The sequence below is a fragment of the Geotrypetes seraphini genome, chromosome 2 (genome assembly GCF_902459505.1).
Source record: "Geotrypetes seraphini chromosome 2, aGeoSer1.1, whole genome shotgun sequence".
In the NCBI taxonomy this organism is placed as follows: domain Eukaryota; kingdom Metazoa; phylum Chordata; class Amphibia; order Gymnophiona; family Dermophiidae; genus Geotrypetes; species Geotrypetes seraphini.
In genome coordinates, this window is record NC_047085.1 from 520,625,204 (window position 1) to 520,643,155 (window position 17,952).

Sequence of the window (17,952 nt, forward strand, 5' to 3'; positions counted from 1 at the left end):
TGTAAATTAGTCTAACTGCTGTGTTCTGGATGAATTATAGTTTGTGGATGAGAGAAGTGTTGATGCCAAGGTAGGCGGAGTTGCAATAGGGAAGGAGAAACTGACAAAACATAAAAACAACTGCAATGAAGCTTCCAAGATAGTATTTTTTAAACATCCATGCCTGATTTAAAGTCCTAACCTTTGCAGCTGACCCTTTTACCTTCTTTTTAATCAATTTCCTCATTTTACTGTAGTTGCTCTTTTGAAAATTAAATGCTACTTACAGTAGATTTCCTTAGTGACTTCAATCCCAGATATCAGCCCAAATTTGATCATGTTATGATCACTGTTTCCCAGCAGATCCAACACTGTTACCTCTTGTACTATGCCCTGCATTCCTCTAAAGACTAGATCTAAAATAGCTCCCCCTTGTCAGTTCCTAGACCAGAAGCTACAAAAAGCAGTCATTTATGACGTCTAGGAATTTTACCTCGCTCGTACTCCCTGACCTAAAATTAGTACAGTCAGTTTTGGAGTTATTTAACTCATCCATTTTTAGACTGTTGCCCAATTTGCCAGCTTTCCTAATCTCTGTAAACATTTCTACATCTGTCTGTTCATTCTACCTTGGGGGACGGAGATGGTACATGGATAGATGGAAAGTGAAGACATGGAAAAGTAGATAGATTTTGAGAAGAAAGCAGAAAAATGGAAGAAAGTTGAATGTTAAAAGTTAATGCAAAAGATGGATGTATGGCAAAAAGTGAAGGAGAGAAAACCAGCAAATGGATAAGGTGGCCCTGGATACACAGTTAAGAGCACAGACAGAAGGAAGTGCAGCAAAAGACTGGGAAAAGATGGTTCGAAAAGCAAAATCACCAGACAACAAAGGTAGAGGAAATGATTTTATTTTCAATTTAGTGATTGAATTGTGTCAATCTTGAGAATTTACATCTGCTGTCTATATTTTGCACTGTTCAGGAAGAAATGCATTTGTTTCTATTTCTCTGGGATCGTACGTTCTGGTAGGAATGAATGTTGAGAAGCATACAGTGTGCTTTGTGTAGTTTAATTTTGTGGTTAACCATTATGTGTTGTTAATAACATTATATTGTGTATACATATAAAAAATGAATGGGAAAAAATGGTGTTTGAATTAGAACTATTAAGGGGGCGGGGTCTGGCCCATGACTTAGCCTGTTTTAGATTTCAGCCTCTTAATGTGATCGAGTTTGACACCACTGCTCTAGAGAATGCTATAAATTCTCCAAAAAACTGCTGCAATACAGGAACCAAATTATCAGCATACAGAAGTTTCATACCAAGATAAAGAGGAAAAACCATGATTGATGCTGGGGAGGGGGGGCACAATTTTCAAGGGCCTGACCTAATGTTCTTCCCTCTCTAATACATAGAAACAGAAGTTGGTGAGGATTTCTTGTATTATTCTTATCACTTGGTGATCCTGGAGACAATTCAGCAGCTTTTGGAGGAATCCAGAGAGTCAGAAAGTGCCATAAGCTGAGCAGAGATCGATAACTGAAGCACATGTCTTTTCACTGGTCTCAAAGACTGCTTCCAGGTATAATGTAATCTTCTGCAGCCAGCCTCTGAACCCTGGATTTTAGCTCTGCTTCAACAAACAGAGAATGATCCACACACGAATTCAAAGGAAGAAATCTTGTAGGACACACAAGATAGTCTTAAAGGCCTCACACTGTTAGCTTAAGGTAGAGCTTAATACAGAGATGCTGATAACACTTTGAAGTTTCTGGAGCAAAGGAAATAGAATACTCCCCCGAAATTCGCGGGGGTTCCATTCTAGGAACCCCCGCAAATTTTTGAAAAACCACAAATGTGGTTTTTCGCCTGTCAAAAGGCAGGGGAGGCAAGAGAGGGCAGCTGGTGTGACAAACCCGTAGCCAGCTTTGTCCCTGTAATGGATAAAAGCAGAGCATGGTCCCTGGTCAGAAGAGCTGACCAAGTTAAAAGTAAGGATATTGAATTGGCTGACTACCCCTCAGACAGTGAGGTAGAGCAGGAAGGGTTTAAACCTAAGAATATACAGCAGAGAATGCCATATCTGAATAAGTTAATCAGAAAGCCTGATAGGACTTTTACTGAGAAATGGAGACCTAGTCCTGCAAGGTATTCACACTATCAGCCTAGGTCTGTTTTACCTGAAAAGCCTTCCTCTTTCCTGGGAAAGCCACGACGACAGGTCAAGATTCGGCACAGCTAAGCTGCCTGCCGGTCAGAGCAGGGGATAGCTGTGTGACACTGGAGAACTCGGCGGGGGAAGAAAATCACTCGCGGTCTGCTCTGACTGCCTCTTTCTGTAGTAAAGTTGGGCTACACCGATCAGGAGCTGCTTTGACATGCAGCTCCTGATTGGTGTAGCCCGACTTTACTACAGGAAGAGGGGGTCGGAGCAGACGAAGAATGAGCGAGTCCACGATTCATGAATTCGCAGGGGAACACTGTACAGAAAAATGTCTCACATTAGTTGAATATTTTAGATGCAGATAAAGCAATTCTTACCTAGGGAGATCAGAATCTCATAATTCTCTTTCATCACCTCCCTGTAAAGCTCCTTCTGCTCTTCATTTAAATACTCCCACTCCTCCTGGGAGAAAGAGACAGCGATATCCTCAAACGTCACCCGCATCTGAAACACAAACCAGAAACACACTCAGCACCTTCTGCATCACCATCAGGCATTATTGTATAACTGGGGCACATAGGTTGCTTAGTATGCAACTGCAAGGGGAGGCGAACATGTGGATGTGTCGCCAAGCGACCTGTATGTCTTATAGAATACTATCAGCTGAGCATCATGCACTTAGGCACATCAACTTACACCAGCCATTGACAAGTTATCGTGCCTATATTTCAGTGTGTAAAAGGGATGGAGGGGAAGGCGAGACAGAGGCTATAAAGGCTTAAGCTCACATCTTAGTGACAGTCTGTATGATTGCCTAGAACAGTGTCTCTCAAATTTTTTAAAACTCTGGCACACTAAATGAAGCAAATGTTTTTCACGACACATTATAATTGAAATTCTAAAATTGCAAAACAAAAAATTAAATTTGAGAGTTATTTATTTAAAGTTCTTTAAACTACAAGTGTGTATAAGTAATTGTAACAACAGTGAAACTACAGTAGATAGAATTGCTAATCAATGTGATGGATGTGCTTGTTTTTGAGTGCAAATTAACTGAAAACCCAGCTCGATAGTCGACAAGTAAACTCACATTTCCTCAGCCACCATCTGCTGTTCTCTTTTTTTCGATGGCAGTTGAAATTTAATGTGGACAAATGCAAGGTGATGCACATTTGGAAGATTAACCTGAATCACAGTTACCAGATGCTAGGGTCCACCTTGGGGATTAGCGCCCAAGAAAAGGATCTGGGTGTCATCTTAAGACAATACGATGAAACCTTCTGCCCAAAATGCTAGGAATTATTAAAAAAAGGGATGGTTAAAGAGACAAAGAATGTTATAATGCCCCTGTATCGCTCCATAGTGCAACCTCACTTGGAGTATTGCATTCAATTCTGGTCTCATCTCAAGAAAGATATAGCAGTACTAGAAAAGGTTCAAAGAGGAGCGACCAAGATGATGAACAGGCTAGAACTCCTCTCGTATAAGGAAAAACTAAAAAGGTTAGGGATCCAGCTTCGAAAAGAGACAGCTGAAAGGCAGGGAGGGGGAAACAAACTTAGGACACAGAAGGAACGGAGAGAGCATGAATTTGGGACACAAGGGAGGGAATGAATGGGAGAATTGTTGGGCATGAGTGTGTGAGTGAGAGGGAAAGAGATCCCTTGCCGCGATAAGTATAGCGGTCGCGTTTACTCTAATCTGATTCTGTAACCGGCGTCTGTAACATGGACGCCGGTTACAGAATAGGGGTTAGTGTAGGCCCGATTCTGTATAGGATGCTCCTCCTGGGCATCCTATACAAAATCCAGGCCTTAATGTCTGATTATGGTGGGTTGTTGGGGTTTAAAGCTAATCTGACTAAGACGGAAATATTGAACATTTCAGTTCCAGAATCCGATGTCCAGGAGATTAAGCGCATGGTTCCTTTTCGTTGGGTTAAAGGCCCTATTAGATATTTGGGAATTCAGTTGGAAGTTGATTGGATGACATTAGTTCAGTTAAATTATCTTCCCTTAGAGGCGGCACTCTCCCAGGATCTGGATAGACAGGATAAATGATATGTTTCTTGGATGGGGAGAATGGAGGTAGTACGGATGATGGTTCTCCCTAAATTTCTATATTTATTTCAAGTCTTGCCTACTGAAATTCCTCGGCAGTTTTTCCAGCATTGGCATGAGTATTTTACGCTTTGTTTGGGGCGGGGAGCAAGTGCCCCAGGGTGGCTAGATATGCTATGTTTAAGTTTAAGGCAAAAAGGGGTTTAGGCATTCCAAATTTGAAACAGTATTATCATGTGGCTCAGCTTCGAGCTGCGGATTACTGGCATGCTGTACCTTCCAAACTATGGGTTCAGGTGGAACATGGACTACTGAAGGGATATCAGGGGGTTAGAATCCTTGGCTCTTTAATGTAGGTGGGGCTGGGGGAAGGGATCTTTTGGCCATATCCAATCTGTTCACTAGATGGACGCTGCGTGTTTGGAAGGGAGCTGCCCGAAAGTTATTGGGTAAGACCCAAGGCTTACATTACCTCCCTATAATGGGTACTCCTGATTTTGTGCCGGGGAGGGAGGGATCTTTAAACGTTGGGAATACAAAGGGTTACAGTACTTTGGCCAGCTCTTAGATGGGGAGTGTATTCGAGCATTCCTCCAATGTCCAGAATCTGTTCCAGTTCGAGTCTAGAGATCTTTTCCCTTATTTGCAGGTGAAAAACTATCTACTGAGGGATAAACAGGCTAAACCGACTGCATTTAGGTATTTGGAGTTCGAACAGCTGTTGGGGATGCCAGTTCAACGTGGTTGTACATCTCTTTTGTATAAATGGTTGCATATTGATAAGTATTGGGGGTTGTTTATGATATGGAGAAATAGGAACAGATAACATTAAGGATGCCAACGGCGCGAGGGCTACACTGAGCCGTGTAGCAGCGGCGAAGAGGCAGGGGAGCCGGCGAGAGGAACAGGAGGGCAGGAGAACCGGTGCAGGAAGGAGGAGAACCGGCGTTTCCAGCGGCGGCTAGCGGCGAGGAGGCTCCGCCCACCGCACCGCATCAGCGTAGCGTCATCGCCCGGGCTCCCCCTTAAGAGGAAGGGAGCCAACGGCGCTCAGTCGTTCGGCGCGCGACGAAGGCGAGGAGCCTTGAGAAGGAGACCAGGCAGCCCAACAGCAAACCTAAGTTTCAAATTCTTTTTAAATTTTCACATTTTTTTTCTTTCTTTCTTTTAAAAAAACCTAACTAAAAAAAAAAAAAAAAAAAGTACTTTCTCCTCTTCTCATTCTTCTCTTATATTCTCTTATACTCTCATACTATCTCTCATACTCTTACATTTACTCTCTCTCATTTACTCTCTCTCATTTACTCTCTCTTACATTTACTCTCTCTCATTTTGTTATGGCAGGGCGGACAAGGAGTGTGAAGCCTACAAGCAAGAGTGGCAACCCCTGCCCTGAGGTGATCCGGGAGTTGAACTCAGCCTACACGCAGACAGAGGAGAACACAGCCCCAGGAATGGACGCCTCCGTGCAGACAGAGGCCATCCCACAGCAGTACATTACGGCCTCTACACAGACGGAGGAGGTCGATCAGAGGGATGAAGACATCATGCAGGAACTAAGAAACCTCAGGGAGGAGGTGAAACGTCTGAGAGGCATTAGAGAGGATGAGGCCTACATCGATGGGATAGTGCAGGAACTATCTCAAGTCACAGAACGGACCTGTGATGGATCTCTCATGATGACTCCAGGGCCGCCGACAAAGAAACCAACTGTTGCAGTTCAGGAGATGGATGGAGACACTGACTCCTGGCAGTTAGTGACCTCCTCCACAGGTAAACGTAGGAGACCCCCACCCCAATTTACAATATACTCACCTTCTCTCTCTTTCTCTCAACAGGGCAGCTCCACATCAACTCCACAGCTGAGCCTAAAGAACAGATTCCAGGTCTTGCAGGAAGAGACTACCGACGGGGAGATGGACCAGGATCAACGCATATCTCCATCTCCAGGGACGATGGATCGATACCCCCAAAAGAAGCGTAGAGTAATAACCATTGGGGACTCCATGTTGAGAGGCACTGAGGGACCAATATGCAGACCGGATATGCAGTCGAGGGAGGTCTGCTGTCTACCCGGAGCCAGAATAAAAGATGTGACCACCTGTCTCGATAGACTTCTCAGGCCCCAGGACCACTTCTCCATGCTGCTCATCCACGTCGGAACGAATGACACTGCTAAGAACACCCTGGAGGACATAGCTAGAGACTTCGGAGCTCTGGGAAAGAGGCTGAAGCAGACAGGAGCACAGGTAGTATTCTCTTCCATTCTTCCTGTTAGGGGCAGAGGAAGGGACAGGGACGAACGCATCCTGAAGACGAATGAGTGGCTACAACGATGGTGCCGGGAGATGAACTTCGGATTCCTGAATCACGGAGAGACACTGCAGGGACTACAGGGACCAGACGGACTCCACCTGACCAACAGAGGTAAGAATGTCTTCGGACACAGACTAGCCCGCCTACTTCGAAGGGCTTTAAACTAGGTAAGTCGGGGGTGGGTACCCACTTTTACACCGGAGCAGTAAGTAACTATCCTGATGTGGAGAACCAACACTACGCTTCTAAGTCTGAGGTAAGTACCCTTATTGCAAAAGAATTGCTAGGAGACACCTTGACTCAAATGGGAGGCTCACTACAGGAGGTTAGTAAACAGAAAGAGTGGAGAGCTATGTATGTTAACGCACACAGCCTAGGGAATAAATTTCTACAACTAGAAACAGAAATAGTTAATGCAGATCTAGACATAGTAGCAATATCCGAAACATGGTTCACAGACTCTCATGGGTGGGATATAACTATACCAGGGTACAACCTGATTCGACAAGACAGAGAGGGTAAGTTAGGAGGTGGGGTAGCACTATACATCAAAGAAAACATTAAGACAACCAGGATCACGGATGTCAAGTATACTGGGGAATCTATCTGGGTAAACCTGGCCAGAGGCGGAGAAAAATGCCTGTACCTTGGTGTGATATACAGACCTCCAAGACAATCGGAGGACAAGGACGCAGAACTAATTGAAGACATTGAGAATATCACCTTACGGGGGGAGGCTGTACTATTAGGAGACTTCAACATGCCTGATGTAGACTGGAACACACTATCAGCGACAACTTGTGATAGCAGGAGGATATTAACGTCCATGAAGGGAGTACGGCTCAAACAAATGGTACTAGAGCCCACTAGGGCCCAGGCCATCCTGGACCTGGTACTTATGAATGGGGAAAGCGTCTCAGAGGTCTCGGTGGGAGAGACGCTAGCCACCAGTGACCATAACATGGTATGGTTTAACCTTAAGAAAGGCTTTCCTAGATCACAAACAAAAACAAAGGTACTCAATTTCCGGGGCACTGACTTCGCACGCATGGGAGATTTCGTCTATCAGACGCTGCAGGTTCAAGAAGTAACTACTAATGTGGAGGCTATGTGGTCAAGCTTGAAATCGATCCTTCATGAGGCAACTATCCGCTACATAAAATCGGTAACCAAACAACAAAGAAAAAAGAAACCCCAATGGTTCACAGATGAGGTATCGTGCCTCGTCAAGGAGAAGAAAAGAGCATTTCTCTCATACAAACGCACGGGGGAAAAAGAAGCAAACATTGAATACAGGAAAAAGTCTGCAGCGGTCAAAACAGCAGTCAGGGAGGCCAAAATTCGTATGGAAGAAACTCTAGCAAAGAACATCAAGAAAGGGGACAAATCCTTCTTCAGATACATTAGCGACAGGAAAAAGAACGCAAACGGGATAGTACGCCTTAGAACACCAGACGGGAATTATGTAGAAACAGACTCCGATAAAGCCAAACTACTGAATGATTACTTCTGTTCAGTCTTTACCTGCGAAGCACCAGGGCACGGGCCTCGGCTAGCAGCAAAGCAAAGCATGGAAGACCCATTTCAGAAGTTTGAGTTCACACCAGCTGATGTTTACAAAGAACTGTCAAGACTCAAGGTGAACAAAGCCATGGGACCGGACAATCTGCACCCAAGAGTGCTCAGAGAGCTATGCGATGTTTTGGCGGAACCTTTAGCAATACTCTTCAATCTCTCCCTAAATACGGGGAGAGTCCCCCTGGACTGGAAAACTGCCAACGTGGTTCCTCTGCACAAAAAGGGTTGCAGAGCGGAGGCCGCAAATTACAGACCAGTAAGTCTCACATCAATAGTGTGTAAACTCATGGAAACTCTACTTAAAGAGAAATTAGACACAATATTGGATGAGGGGAATCTGAGGGATCCCTGTCAACATGGATTCACTAGGGGGAGGTCATGCCAGTCCAATCTCATCAGCTTCTTTGATTGGGTGACAGGAAAGCTGGACTCGGGAGAGTCTCTGGACATAGTATACTTGGATTTCAGTAAAGCTTTTGACAGTGTCCCACACCGTAGACTATTAAACAAGATGAAATCGATGGGGTTAGGTGAGAAACTAACGGCGTGGGTCAACGATTGGCTGAGTGGAAGACTTCAGAAAGTGGTGGTCAATGGCACCCTCTCTGAGACATCGGAGGTGACTAGCGGTGTGCCTCAGGGCTCAGTCCTGGGACCATCCCTTTTTAACATATTCATAAGGGACTTGACCCGAGGGCTTCAGGGTAAAGTAGCGCTGTTCGCCGACGACGCCAAACTGTGTAATATAGTGGGTGGAAGCAATCCCACGGATGGTATGACGCAGGATCTGATCAAGTTGGAAAAATGGTCCACGACATGGCAGCTGGGCTTCAACGCTAAGAAGTGTAAGGTCATGCATCTCGGCAGCAGAAATCCATGCAGAACATACACCTTGAATGGAGAAACACTAGCTAGGACTTCAGAGGAACGGGACTTGGGAGTGATCATCAGTGCAGACATGAAGGCTGCCAAACAAGTGGAGAAGGCCTCATCCAAGGCGAGGCAAATGATGGGATGTATCAATAGAAGCTTCGTCAGCCGCAAACCTGAAGTCATAATGCCACTGTATAGAACCATGGTGAGACCTCATCTAGAGTACTGTGTGCAATTCTGGAGGCCACATTACCGTAAAGATGTGCTTCGAGCTGAGTCGGTCCAGCGAATGGCCACTAGGAAGGTCTCTGGACTCAAGGGTCTCTCATACGAGGAAAGACTGGGCAAATTGCAGCTGTACTCTCTAGAGGAGCGCAGGGAAAGGGGTGACATGATTGAGACTTTTAAGTACGTCACAGGTCGTGTCGAGGTAGAAAACGATATATTCCTTCCCAAGGGACCCTCGGTCACAAGGGGGCACCCGCTCAAACTCAGGGGAGGGAAATTTAGAGGTGACATCAGGAAGTATTTCTTCACAGAAAGAGTGGTAGATCACTGGAACAAACTTCCGACGCAGGTAATCAAGGCCACAAGCGTGCTCGACTTTAAGAATAAATGGGACATCCACGTGGGATCCCTACGTGGGTCGAGCAGCACTCAGACTTAATGGGGTAGGTCAGTAGAGTGGGCAGACTTGATGGGCTGTAGCCCTTTTCTGCCGTCACCTTTCTATGTTTCTATGTTTCTATATTGCGGTGGCAGCTCTCTTGGTGGAGAATGCCCTTAAACTTCTAGTGCATTGGCATGTAACGCAAGTCCTTCTTAGTAAAATATCTACCTCGAGTAGCAATACCTGTTGGAGGGGGTGTGTGCAGAAGGGAACGTTTTTTTCACATGTGATGGAGTTGTCCTAGGCTCTAGGTATTTTGGGGACAAGTGTTCTGCTTTGTGGGGAAACTCCTTCAGTCTACTATAGTAGAGAGGGTGGAGATTGCATTATTGGGAGTCTCAACAGGGGGGTAGATGATACTCAGGACAGACTGGCTCATCTGGTGTTCACGGCGGCCAGGCTGACTGTAGCCTGCCATTGGAGAAGTTCTACTGCACCCACATTGACTATGATGAGGGAAAAATTGAGATGGGGGTGTGAGAGGTATAGGCTCTCTGCTTTGTTAACGCAGAGATGGCAACAATATCTCGATATTTGGGGAAAATATCTGGAAGTGGAGGGGAGGGAAACGACATTGATTCTTCTGGGAATGTATATTGCACTGCCTTATTTTATTTATTTTTTACTTTTCCTGATTTTTAGGATATATAACTGTTTTGTGATTTAAAGATGGGAGAGGAAATATCTTTTTTGCTGTTACTGGGTGGGTATGGGAATGGGGAGTGGGGAATGTTCAGGTGGTTTGTAAGCTAATTTTTGTGCATCACTATGATGGTAGTTGTGGGGGTTGGGGAGTGGGGGTGCTCACAGATGTTCAAGTGTGGTGTAGTGATGTTTCTGTTATTTGCTCTTTATTATAAATAAAAAATTACAAAATAAAATAAGTTCAATATAAAATCAGATGGGATCAGACGGTTTGCGGGGACCGAGCTCATGGGGGTGGGGGTCAAATTCCCCCCTTCCCCCATGTCATTCTTTATCTGACAGTGAATGGGAGTTAAGAGTTGAAAGCAGCTTCAAAAAAAGTGTGCTTTCAGCTTGGATTTGAACACTTGCAAGTGATCATGTGGACTCACTTTTTAAGCTTCATGGCTCCACGTCATTCCCTCAGAACTTTTCAGCACCCCATGGTACAGGGAACCCAAACTCCTCCCCCTTCATAGAGGACTCTGCCCCCCTCCCCCCTCCAGATCCCTAGTGCCAAGGTAAGCAACTCTGCTTGGGGGGGGGGGAGGGGGGACTCTGCAGCAGTGCCTCAGAGAGAGAATGACATGAGGTGGTGGGGGAGGGGCATCTCCTACCTGAGCAGAGGCTCCTGCAGGCATTTTCCTCTCAGCTTTTGCAGCAGGATTATCAAAATGAGGCTCTTTCTCTGGAGATTTTGTCTCTTGGGACGGGGAGAGGAGCAGAAGCTGGAAATTTGAACCTGAGGTAACCAACGGCTGCACCTCAGAAGATGGACGACGACTCCGTTTCCCGCTGAGTAAATACCGATGACGTCACGAAGGGGCGGAGCTTCGCGAGAGAACGCCACTGCCTACACTTAGCACCGAGCCGGCAGCTGCGGACAGAGTCCCCGCCTCCTCCTGGAAGGGGCGGAGCTTGTTCAGATTAAACAACGCCAGAGAGACTTGAACGCAGGGACTGAGCAGCAAATCCCAAAGCTCGTGCTCAGGACAGGAGGCCGTGAGGGGAGGGAGGAGCCAGGACAAAGGGGAAGGACAAAGCCCAAGCTCCTCCTCTCCCCACCATTCTGACCAATCAGCACTAGAGGGGATGAAACCAAGAAGAAAGGACTGCCTCCCCTTTGTGATGTCATGGGAGGGAGGATCCAGGGCTGGAGGTGGTGCTGAGGGGAAGGACAAAGCACAAACTCCTCCTCTCCCCACCATTCTGACCAATCAGCACTAGAGGGGATGGAACCAAAAAGAAAGGACTGCCTCCCCTTTGTGATGTCATGGGAGGGAGGAGCCAGGGCTGGAGGTGGTGCTGAGGGGAAGGACAAAGCCCAAACTCCTCCTCTCCCCACCATTCTGACCAATCAGCACTAGAGGGGATGGAACCAAGAATAAAGGACCGCCTCCCCTTTGTGATGTCATGGGAGGGAGGAGCCAGGGCTGGAGGTGGTGCTGAGGGAAAGGACAAAGCCCAAACTCCTCCTCTCCCCACCATTTTGACCAATCAGCACTAGAGGGGATGGAACCAAGAAGAAAGGACTGCCTCCCCTTTGTGATGTCATGCGAAGGAGGAGCCAGGGCTGGAGGTGGATATGAGGAGATGAGCAGAGGGAAGGATAGAGCTCAAACTCCTGCTCTCCCCACTATTTTGACCAATCAGCACTTGAGGGGATGAAACCAAGAAGAAAGGACTCCCTCCCCTTTGGGATGTCATGGGAGGGAGGAGCCAGGGCTGGAGGTGGTGCTGAGGGGAAGGACAAAGCCCAAACTCCTCCTCTCCCCACCATTCTGACCAATCAGCATTAGAGGGGATGAAACCAAGAAGAAAGTACTGCCTCCCCTTTGTGATGTCATGGGAGGGAGGAGCCAGGGCTGGAGGTGGAGCTGAGTAGCGGGGAAGGATAGAGCTCAAACTCCTGCTCTCCCCACTATTTTGACCAATCAGCACTAGAGGGGATGGAACCAAGAAGAAAGGACTGCCTCCCCTTTGTGATGTCATGGGAGGGAGGATCCAGGGCTGGAGGTGGTGCTGAGGGGAAGGACAAAGCACAAACTCCTCCTCTCCCCACCATTCTGACCAATCAGCACTAGAGGGGATGGAACCAAAAAGAAAGGACTGCCTCCCCTTTGTGATGTCATGGGAGGGAGGAGCCAGGGCTGGAGGTGGTGCTGAGGGGAAGGACAAAGCCCAAACTCCTCCTCTCCCCACCATTCTGACCAATCAGCACTAGAGGGGATGAAACCAAGAAGAAAGGACTGCCTCCCCTTTGTGATGTCATGGGAGGGAGGATCCAGGGCTGGATGTGGTTCTGAGGGGAAGGACAAAGCACAAACACCTCCTCTCCCCACCATTCTGACCAATCAGCACTAGAGGGGATGGAACCAAGAATAAAGGACCGCCTCCCCTTTGTGATGTCATGGGAGGGAGGAGCAAGGGCTGGAGGTGGTGCTGAGGGGAAGGACAAAGCCCAAACTCCTCCTCTCCCCACCATTCTGACCAATCAGCACTAGAGGGGATGGAACCAAGAATAAAGGACAGCCTCCCCTTTGTGATGTCATGGGAGGGAGGATCCAGGGCTGGAGGTGGTTCTGAGGGGAAGGACAAAGCACAAACACCTCCTCTCCCCACCATTCTGACCAATCAGCACTAGAGGGGATGGAACCAAGAAGAAAGGACTGCCTCCCCTTTGTGATGTCATGCGAAGGAGGAGCCAGGGCTGGAGGTGGATATGAGGAGATGAGCAGAGGGAAGGATAGAGCTCAAACTCCTGCTCTCCCCACTATTTTGACCAATCAGCACTAGAGGGGATGAAACCAAGAAGAAAGGACTCCCTCCCCTTTGGGATGTCATGGGAGGGAGGAGCCAGGGCTGGAGGTGGAGATGAGGAGATGAGGAGAGGGAAGGATAGAGCTCAAACTCCTGCTCTCCCCACTATTTTGACCAATCAGCACTTGAGGGGATGAATCCAAGAAGAAAGGACTCCCTCCCCTTTGGGATGTCATGGGAGGGAGGAGCCAGGGCTGGAGGTGGTGCTGAGGGGAAGGACAAAGCCCAAACTCCTCCTCTCCCCACCATTCTGACCAATCAGCACTAGAGGGGATGAAACCAAGAAGAAAGTACTGCCTCCCCTTTGTGATGTCATGGGAGGGAGGAGCCAGGGCTGGAGGTGGAGCTGAGGAGATGAGTAGCGGGGAAGGATAGAGCTCAAACTCCTGCTCTCCCCACTATTTTGACCAATCAGCACTAGAGGGGATGGAACCAAGAAGAAAGGACTGCCTCCCCATTGCATGTCATGGGAGGGAGGATCCAGGGCTGGAGGTGGTGCTGAGGGGAAAGACAAAGCCCAAGCTCCTCCTCTCCCCACCATGCTGACCAATCAGCACTAGAGGGGATGGAACCAAGAAGAAAGGACCGCCTCCCCTTTGTAATGTCATGGGAGGGAGGAGCCAGGGCTGGAGGTGGTGCTGAGGGGAAGGACAAAGCCCAAACTCCTCCTCTCCCCACCATTCTGACCAATCAGCACTAGAGGGGATGGAACCTAGAAGAAAGGACTGCCTCAATGGCCCTTTATTTATAGTTGTTTTTCTAGCCATACATAATGAAAGGTTAGCAACAAGGTGACAAGTTGACATACAAGCAGAAATACATAAGGGTGATTAGCAACATGGCATATTCTTCTTTTTTTTTTTTAATATATTTATTGATTTTCAAATATTAACAGTGCAACACACAGGTATAAGAACATATAACAAGTCAAGAAAAGCACATTCAACTTACAGATGTTCAACATCAATCATTTTATCCCATCTACCCACCCATCGATTAATCAAAAACACAAATGTATATATATACTCTTTCAATAACCTACACTTATTTAAAATAATACAATAGTACAATCCCTTCCCCTCCCTACCTCCCTCCCTGGATGTGTAAGGAAATGGCACAGAAATTAAAGACAAAAACCAACTACAGAGAAGTAATAAAAGATGTCAACGGGCCCCAAACCAGTTTAAATACATTACTATGCCCCAGCGTTTCAGCATTCATTTTTTCATACCTATAACTGGAGCATAGGTTCGCCCACCAAAAAGTAAAATTGAGGCAATCCAATTCTTCCAATTACGTGTTATCATCTGCATGGCTATCCCAATCATAATTAAGAAAAGCCGGCATTTATAACGGTCCATAGCGGGCTTAACATGTAGTAACATTCCACCCTAACCCCCTATGCCATTCCCTGGCCCCTTCTATCTCACCATGTCCTTTACGCAGATCATCTTGACTTTCTTCCCTGTACCATTTATTACCCTGATTGTACCTATCCTCGGTGATTGTACCATTCTTCGCCGATTGTACCACCGTTCGCTGATTGTTCTATTTTTCTCTGTACCATTTTTTCTCTGCCACCCTTTTTCTCTCTTTGTACCATTGTACCAATTTCGCTGATTGTCCAGCCCTTCTTCGTTGTAAACCACCTCGAACTACTATGGCTTTGGCGGTATATAAGAAATAAAATTATTATTATTACTACTTCATAGGTCAATGGAATTGATGACTCCAGTATGACATTAATCTGTCCCCATATCGACTTCCAAAAGTTGGGTATCAAAGGACAATAGAACAGATGATCCAACGTCCCAATGTCTATATGACAGTGCCAGCATATATTAGATTTAGAACTGTCTAACTTTTGTAACCCAACAGGGGTCCAAAAAGATCTATGTAACAAGAAAAACCAAGTTTGTCTCATAGATGCTGACACTGTACATCTCATCCTCCAAGTCCAAATTTGTGGCCATCGAGATGCAGAAATATACTGCTTTATCGCAATGCTCCAAATGTCTCTAACGGACGCTAGCCCGTAGAGATTTAAAGGGCTTCAGGGCTGTTGCCACACAGCAGCCGCTAGCGCGGCTTTGTAAAAGAGGCCATAAGACTCGATTTTGTTTTTTTATTCAAGAATTCAGATATTAATTTATACCACCGGTCTGCCTAATGTCCTAATGAATCTGTCTGGAAGCTGTAATAATTTTTTAGATTTTGCCAATCAGGGAACCCCTTCTGAATGGCCTGCTTCAACTACAACCACTTATAATTTTGAGACTTTGAAATACCAAATGATTGTTGCAGATGTGAAAAATCAAACATAGTAGATGACGGTAGATAAAGACCCGAATGGTCCATCGAGTCTGCCCAAACTGATTCAATTTAAATTTTTTCTTCTTAGCTATTTCTGGGCAAGAATCCAAAGCTCTACCCGGTATTGTGCTTGGGTTCCAACTGCCGAAATCTCCATCAAAACCTACTCCAGCCCATCTACACCCTCCCAGCCATTGAAGCCCTCTCCAGCCCATCCTCCCCCAAACGGCCATATACGGACACAGACCATGCAAGTCTGCCCAGTACTGGCCTTAGTTCAATATTTAATATTATTTTGTGATTCTAGATCCTTCTTTGAACTCAATCACTGTTTTCCTCTCCACCTCTCTCAGGAGCGCATTCCAGGCATCCACCACCCTCTCCGTAAAGTAAAATTTCCTAACATTGCTCTTGAATCTACCACCCCTCAACCTCAAATGATGTCCTCTGGTTTTACCATTTTCCTTTCTCTGGAAAAGATTTTGTTCTACGTTAATACCCTTCAATTATTTGAACATCTGAATCATATCTCCCTTGTCTCTCCTTTCCTCTAGGGCAGGGGTGTCCAATGTCGGTCCTCGAGGGCCGCAATCCAGTCGGGTTTTCAGGATTTCCCCTATAAATATGCATGAGATCTATATACATGCACTGCTTTCAATGCATATTCATTGGGGAAATCCTAAAAACCCGACTGGATTGCGGCCCTCGAGGACCGACATTGGACACCCCTGCTCTAGGGTATACATATTCAGGGCTTCCAGTTTACATTACATTACATTACATTAGGGATTTCTATTCCGCCTGTGCCTTGCGGTTCTAGGCGGATTACAATAAAGATGAATCTGGACATTTCCAGTAGATTTACATTACAGGAGAAGAGTAGATTACAAGTAACTGTGAAGAGTTATAATACATTCAACATCGCAGCAGACAGTTTCTCCTCATACGTCTTATGGCGCAAGCCTCCTATCATTTTCGTCGCCTTCCTCTGGACCGCTTCAAGTCTTATGTCCTTCGCCAGATACGGTCTCCAAAACTGAACACAATACTCCAAGTGGGGCCTCACCAATGACTTGTACAGGGGCATAAACACCTTCTTCCTTCTACTGGCTACGCCTCTTTATAAAGCCCAGCATCCTTTTGGTGGTGGCAAGTCAAATGCGCGCTAGACAAATAGCGCTTTTGTCTTGCATCTGACTATGAACCCTTCCGGCAGCAGCCATCACCTTGTCACACTGTTTTTTTGCCTTTAGATCTTCGGACACTATCATCCCAAGGTCCCTCTCCCCGTCCGTGCATATCAGCTTCTCACCTCCCAGCATATATGGTTCAGAAGCATTTTCCCATTTAATAAAACATCATTTAATGTACGTATGCCTGCCTGCATCCAGTGCTTCCAGAAACTCCAGACTTGCCAATTTGAATCTTGGAGTTTAGCCATAAGGATTGATAAGTGGATTTCTCGAATGCAACATCTGTTAATTTATTAATAAATTTCAAGGTTTTCCAGGTGTCAAATAAAATAATATTGTCCTTAGCATATCTGGGTAATTTAATTCTCAACACATGAAATAATCGTAATGGGGGACATAAGTTGCCACTCCAAATACAGCCAATCAGGGAGATGTTCCATGAGCTCGGCGAGGACTATTCTTCATAAAATAGTGAGACATAGCCCTACTCTGAAGGGGCTAGATGTTTGATTAGAAGATACCCTGCTTGGATAGTGACTAGATGGGCTCAGTCCTCATATAGCAGGGACACAATTTCTATATACAGCATGAGAAAAATATCAGGTTTGAAAATGATATACAGCTACTTACTGTAAGATAATTCCTATATATTGCATGAAAGATTGAATACATGTTTTGGGAACTAAGTACAGTAAAACCTTGGTTTGTGAGCATAATTCGTTCCAGAAGCATGCTTGTAATCCAAATCACTCATTTATCAAAGCGAATTTCCCCATAGGAAATAATGGAAACTCAGACAATTCATTCCATAACCCAAAAACTTTAATACAAAATACTATACGTACTTGTATTGCAAGACCTCGCTCGTTTAAAACAGTAATAATAATAATAGTTTATTTTTATATACCGCCAAACCATCAGTTCTTGGCAGTTTACACAATAGTAATTACAAGTAATTAAAATACAGATCCAAATAACAATGTCTTATAAAAGAAAGTAACACAATTCAATAAGATACTGACTAACAAAATGCGACCCTAACTTATTCAAAGTAAAATATGCACAATACAAATTATTTATACTAAAATAGTTAAGAAACTGTAAACATTGTGCCATAAAAATAAGAAATCCACTTATGATAATTTTGAAATCGATTAAATGTTGTATTGTTTAAATAGATACATTTTAAAATATTTCTGGAGTTGATAATAAGTGAGGGGTGGAGAGATAAGAGTATTCAAACATGAATTCATTTTTCCTGCTTGAAATGCCAGAGTCCTAAGAATTTCTTAAAACGGC

At 45.5% G+C, this 17,952-nt stretch overlaps 1 pseudogene; it reads right to left on the reverse strand.

Moving 5' to 3' along the window:
• LOC117354670 overlaps positions 1-11,331 on the reverse strand; it is a 273,540-nt pseudogene extending 262,209 nt beyond the window's left edge.
• Between the last annotated feature and the right edge of the window lie 6,621 nt (positions 11,332-17,952).